The sequence below is a fragment of the Pinus tabuliformis genome, chromosome X (genome assembly GCF_031772625.1).
Source record: "Pinus tabuliformis cultivar Carrire ecotype Pingquan chromosome X, CPIR1, whole genome shotgun sequence".
NCBI lineage: Eukaryota > Viridiplantae > Streptophyta > Pinopsida > Pinales > Pinaceae > Pinus > Pinus tabuliformis.
This window is the reverse complement of record NC_142308.1, coordinates 1287970058-1287976624: the sequence shown is the minus strand read 5'-3', so window position 1 is coordinate 1287976624 and position 6567 is coordinate 1287970058.

The window sequence follows — 6567 nt, the reverse complement described above, 5'->3', positions numbered from 1 at the left end:
AACACAATAACAACCCATACATGTCAACCATGTATTTCCCAAACGGAACCCAAATTATTTACATGATCGGGAGATATAAAAAGATTTAAGACACTTTCAATAGAGAAAATGTAAACAAGTTGTTAACAGGGAGGTTTGCTCCTCAAGTGTATCAGGCAAGCAGTAGCATAAGAAGGACTCAAATCCAGAAGGCATGTGAGTGCCTAAAGTATGAGAAAATGAGAAACATATATATGATATAGAATGAGGATGGAAAAGGCAAATAACATCAGGATATGAAACAATTTCGACCAGAAGACACATATACGGAGCCTAAAAAACATACCCGGATAACTATGTTGGATAGCCAAGCACATGAAAGGGAGGCTTAAATCACATAATAACACTAATTACAGTTACAACCTCACATATAAGGCACCCATAGCCATATGACATCAAACATGGTTATATTAAACCATCGTGAAGTCGATGTAGTCATGTAAGGCCAGCATCTCCATCTCCAGTTTTCGGTGTTGTATGTCCATAGCTTTGTATTTTTTAATGTGAAAATTCTAGTAAATATAAAGAAAGAAAATGATAACTTGCATGCTAGGAATTCCTACCTTTCCCAAACTCTTAATTCGGACAGTAGTGCGGAAAACATAGAAAAAACACACCACTTTAGCATTCTTAGTTAACATTGCCCTGTAAGCATGACAATTTGACCTCCTTTCATTGCTTTCGATATTAAACTTTTGTACCTGAAGATACGAGTTTGGTAGTTTCATAAGTTTTCAAAATTCAAAATGTGAGCGAGCTACTATTCTCTATTCTGGTTGAAATATGTTTGAAATGCTATTTATCTTTGTAGTGGGTTATAGATTGAAATTCCGAACGGGTAGGTATGTTTATTATTATAAATTTTTGAATTAAATCTAGAAGAGATAGGATAGGTTTATTATTATAGATTTGAAGAATTTAATGGTTGTGTCTTATAGTAAAAGAGTCTTATATCAATTTAATATTTATTTTGGTATGATTTTAAAATTAAATTATTATTATTATTATTATTATTATATTTTGGTTTTGAGATGCTATTTATCTGTGAGTTGGCATAACACACCACATAAGTTTATGGTATCTTAAATAATATGTTCAAGTTCATTTTTATCTTCCAAAATTTAGATGTTAATATATTTTTTAATACATAATTTTAAATAGAATTTAAATAATATAGTTTCTTAAATATTATAATATCATCTAAAAGGAATAATATTGTTTGTTATTTCTATAATTAGGATGTTACCTCTAATATTTTCCATGTATATATATCTCATATTTAATTGATACTTTGTTGTTTATTATATTAATTTATCAAGTGTTATGGATATTTTATTGAAACTTTGTTATTATTTTAATTTGTTATGGATATTTATTTTTTAATTATATTATACTTTTTTAATTCTAATATTTCATTGCTTGCATGCAAATTTTGGAGCCTACCTTGGATCCTATTATCGATCGTCCTTGGTCACTTGTTGGTAAGATGATGATCTCAAGGTTCCTCTCCTTGATCTTAAGTGTTGTTCATGTTCTCATCTTTATGCAACATGTGTCATCTTTGGGGATAGGAATTGTTGTTTTTCATGCAAAGGGAATTTTGTTTTGCTTCAAGGGAGACCATGTGCATATGAGTTGCTATCATCACATAGACATGTTTCACAGTCACTTCATGCACTCTTGTCACGAAAATTGTTGCATCAAGAAGAGTATGTTTTATACATTTTGGATGGTGTATGTTGCATTACTAAGTGTTCGTGTGCGATCACAGTCAAGTCTTATCGATGTTTACATATGTTTCACTGATCTCACACTTAGCCAATTTCCCAAGCAACTTAGCCTCATCCAGCCTCCTAGAATTGTGCACTTTGCTTCTACAACCATCAAGCTTCCTCCCTTGCATGGCAGAACTCTACAATGTGCAAAGACCCTAACATCCCTTGGCATCCAAAACTATGCAGTGGTTTCCCCGGTTGTCTTTCCCAGCCAGAACCCATTGTCTCCAGAAATTGTGCATTATTGTCCCTCAGTTGCTCAGTCTGCCTTGCAACATGAGACTCCATAGATGTGTCCTCCCGGAACCCATCCCGTGATAGTTCGTTGCATCCAGAAACTGTGCAGTATTTCCTCTTAGCTGCTGAGGCTACACTTCACTTAGAAACTGCATAGAGTTGTCCTCCTAGGAACCCCATCTCGCAATAGTGTCATGTGCCTAAAAATGCATAGTGTTGTCTAATCTGCCTTGTCTGTCTTGCATTCAGAAATGGGACAAATGGGCCTCACAGGGCCTCACTCTGATAATAGTCACTATCCATTGAAGCTCCACTGATCTATCTCTTAGTGACTCTAGGAAAAGGTGACATGCTGAGATGACTCCTAAGGAGTTGAGGAGAAGGAACAAGGAACCAAGTGATGGAAAAAGATCAGGACAACATGAAAACTCTGTCGGATGCATGATCATCTTGAGGGTAAGTATGGTAAGTAAAGAACACCTTTCAAAGTACACTGAATTTGCAGGACTAGTTTTCATTGTCATGTCATCTTGTCTTCAATAACATGCATGTGTACAAGCACAAAAAAGTTGTTTCATTTGTTCCTCTACATGTCTTGCTTCCTTGTCACTTGTTTGACCAACTATCATCCTCGACATGTTGATTGCCATGTCATGCTTGCAGCCTTGTTTTGGTGATATTGAAGTTTTGTATTCATGTACATGAATTGTTTCGACTATGAAAACACCCATCACATGCACACACAACATTGTAAGCACTATCGAGAAAGTGTCTTCATGGTTGTCTGAAGGTTTATCCGAAGTGTCACACTTGTCACTTTCACCATTAGAAAGTCATGTAGTTAGTCACACTAAGACATGTTGTCTCATTGGTTTGAGGTGTCTTATTGTCGAGACATGTTGAGTGTGTGTTTGCAAGGTCATCTATACACAAGTTCACTCGCTTATACACTTAGCCGTTTTTCTGAAAATCTGTCGACGAGACCACCCTCCATTAGTCGGACCTCCATTGACCTACACTGCCTAGTCTCGCCCCTTAGTGACCAAGCTCTATTGCCCAGAACTATGCAGAGCTTGAGGTTTCCCTCTAGGAAGTCTGCACTACATAATATTGGAATCAACCAAGCTGACTGTCACCCTGAATAGTGTAGAATTTGCCCAAGAAGCCATCTTAGTCTGTACTTCCCGAAAGCCTATCTATCAAGCCTCTTGTTGGTCAACTAGAGAATTTGACTTGAGCAATGACCCAGGGATGCACTTATCTCCAAGACTACGTAGAATTGGCCACCTTGCCCACCTGAACTACTTGAAGAAATTCCATAGAAATGAGCGTCAGGCACCCACTGCCTGTCACTACATTTTCCCAAGAAATTGCACAATATTGTCAGGAAGTCCCCCTACCGGCCTGCTTGCAACTCCTCTTGAAAATTATGCAATTTTCATGGACAATCCACATGCTGCCCAACACCCCACTCAACCTAGAAACTGCACAGACATGTCCTGCTTGACTACCTCCCATATCTGCACAATTCTGACCAGTAAGATATTGCAGCATGATCCTGAACTCCAGCTAAAAATTGCACAGTATTCACTGTGAGTGTTTCTTGCTACCCGCACTGCCTCCATGGAAAAACTACATAATTTTTCCTCCCAGTTGAGCCATCTTCTATAGATGTCACTATTATCACGGACTGCTCATCGCAGCCTCCCAGTGACCTTTGCACAGTTTTTCTCGATAGTGTCCCAGAGCCTGGCATCTCGAACGGACATGTGCTCTGTGCTATTTTAGAACCTTGTCCTCTCTTCCGGTCACCTACAACCAGAAACAAATGACAATGCATCATGGTATACTAGGGGATTTCTAGATTTGATTTTGTCTCATCATGAGTGATTGCATAAACAAGTACATGGATGAGACATGGCGTGACGATGAATGGGATGAACAAGGAGCGAATGCTAGAAGACTTGCTCACAGTTGGACAAACACACGAAGCATACAAACTAGCAAGTGAAGGGGACACATGCACATGCATGGACTATCAAATGAACACTAAGACCATTGAAGACTCCGCACACTTTGCCATGTGTAAGTGAAGCTTTAGTACATCATGAGCACACTCATCACTTAGCAGCACAACAGCTCAACAAAAACAACATATCCAACATGTGCATACCAACAGCACCATGTGGAGTTGTGTCATGAGTTTCCCGGACCACATCACTACTTTGGTTCATAACTGTGTAATCAATGTAATGTAACATCGAAGTCTAAGAGACCCAGGGATGAAGTCAAAGGGTCATGTAAGTCAAACAATCATGAGGGAAGTTAAACAGTCACAAGGTTCAGCTTCACCCTTGGCTATATATACCCCTCCTTTGTACATCGAAAAGACTTTTTCACCTTGCCTCCTCCCACATAGCCTTGAGAGTCTGTAGTATTTTCTTTGAGGAGCAAGGAGTGGCTCCAATGCCCCACTATCAGGGCTAGTGATGTATGGTGTACAGGCATGTCTTGGAACTTTCGCTTAATTCAGAAGCCTGTCACAATCCAGCACATTTTCACACATGTATTGTATTCATTTGTAAGACTATACTTTGGACGTTTATAATGCATGTTTCTTTAACCTATACTAATACAGTTGAAATATTTTGGTTGTTTTAGTGAATATGTTGTTGGAAATGTGTTGTATCAGTTGTTATCATTGTCTCGCCCACGTGGACTACTTCGCCGGACACTCGACAGACTCCCTCTTGTAAACTTTTTATAACGATCATCACACTCACATGGACTACTCTACTAGGTGTTGTATGTGATATCTATTCACTTTGTGTTTGTGAGTACCGCATCACTGTGGACTACTCCCCTAGAAGTTGCATTGAGCCAGTTGTTTTGTGTGCCTCTAACTGAGTTGGCACTATCCCCTTTTGATTTGAGACTCACTCTCACGCTCTCCCTCTGCAGTGAAATAACTTGGAAACAAGTTACACTAAGCACTCACTAGGCACAAGAACCGCATTTTTTGAAGACTAAGTATACCACTCTCATGTGGTGACAAGCAAGAGCTAAGGCATATCTTTAAGATAATGGAAACCGGGCCATCATACCAGATGAGACTCCTACACCAAATGGTGTGAGGTCTAGTGGGGACTTCGTACCAGTGAGATTCCCTAAATGTTGGTGGGTCCAACACCATCAACATTTTTGGCACTAGAAGGAGGGCCAGATGACAAAATGAGTGCTCACAATCTCTTTTGAATCTTCACATTTCTATCATGGATTTTTTTATAGTTCAACCTCTCAAATGTCAGTTCAACGGACATATATTTGATGTTGAGAGGGAGTTCTGGGATGACTTGTTAGAAATCACGTATGATGGTCAAGGATAAGTGGCTTGGCATGAACACTTATATGACTTCCATGCACTCATGGAGAACATGGAAGGTTTTAATGAAATAAAGGTCTGTACGATGCTTGCACACACACTTCGCGACAAGCCATTGCTATGGTGTAGCATACGGCCTCATAACTCCATGCACTCATTCAAACAGTTCAGTGATCTAATAGAATCTTTTTCTCACAATTTTGATCCTAAAGAACTTGATGAAAAGATGTTACAACAATGGAAGACCTGCATGAATCTCTAATGGAATTTTGGGAGTGCTTCCATCTACTCTCTTTTGAAGCTCTAAAAAGTAAAATGAAGTTACAATATCTTATTGAAAGATATGAGTATGTATGTATCAAATCATTGTATCCAAAATTGAAGAAAAAGTTCGAACCCTGCTTAGCATACTTTGATATGGAGTTGTGCTATCACAAGAGCTTTGTTTGCCATCCCCTCATCAGATAGCTCCATCCTCGCAAAGTGATGTGGGAGAGCATGCACACAAGTCGGTTCAACTGTCACATCCCCCCACCCTCACTACTCTTAATTTCTATGCAAATTTGGTTGGGAAGCCCATGGGTTTTCATATGCACTCATTACCTCAACCTCTATCCCCGCATTTTGTTGATCCTCCAAATTGTATTGTCTTGTGTTCTTCCATTTTGGACCCCACACTTGTTGTGAAAGAGGATGAAGCCATTGATGGAGTTGATGTTGTGTAGTCAACATGTGCTATCATTCATGATGAGTGTGTGTAGGAATCTAAAGAAGAACTCGTGTGATTCTACCACTTTTGATTTTCCTTGTGAAAACTCATCTCCGAATGTTTCTATTTCTGATCATTCATAGGACACACCGGATTTCAACCTATCATTACATTGTGGAGAGGACATAACTTCCTCTGAAAATCCGTCCCACTTTTCATTTGTCATTTCTGAAAACATAAATGGAAAACATCCCTATTTCTCATCTACCCCTCTGTATGATTCATCAAATCATGAGGATGTCAATGAACATCTTGAATTTTCTGATCATGGTTGTCATGATATTTCTACTTCTTCGTTTGATCACAATGTTTATTCACTCACTGTTAATATTTCTAAGCCACTTGTCTCCAATGATTTATCTATT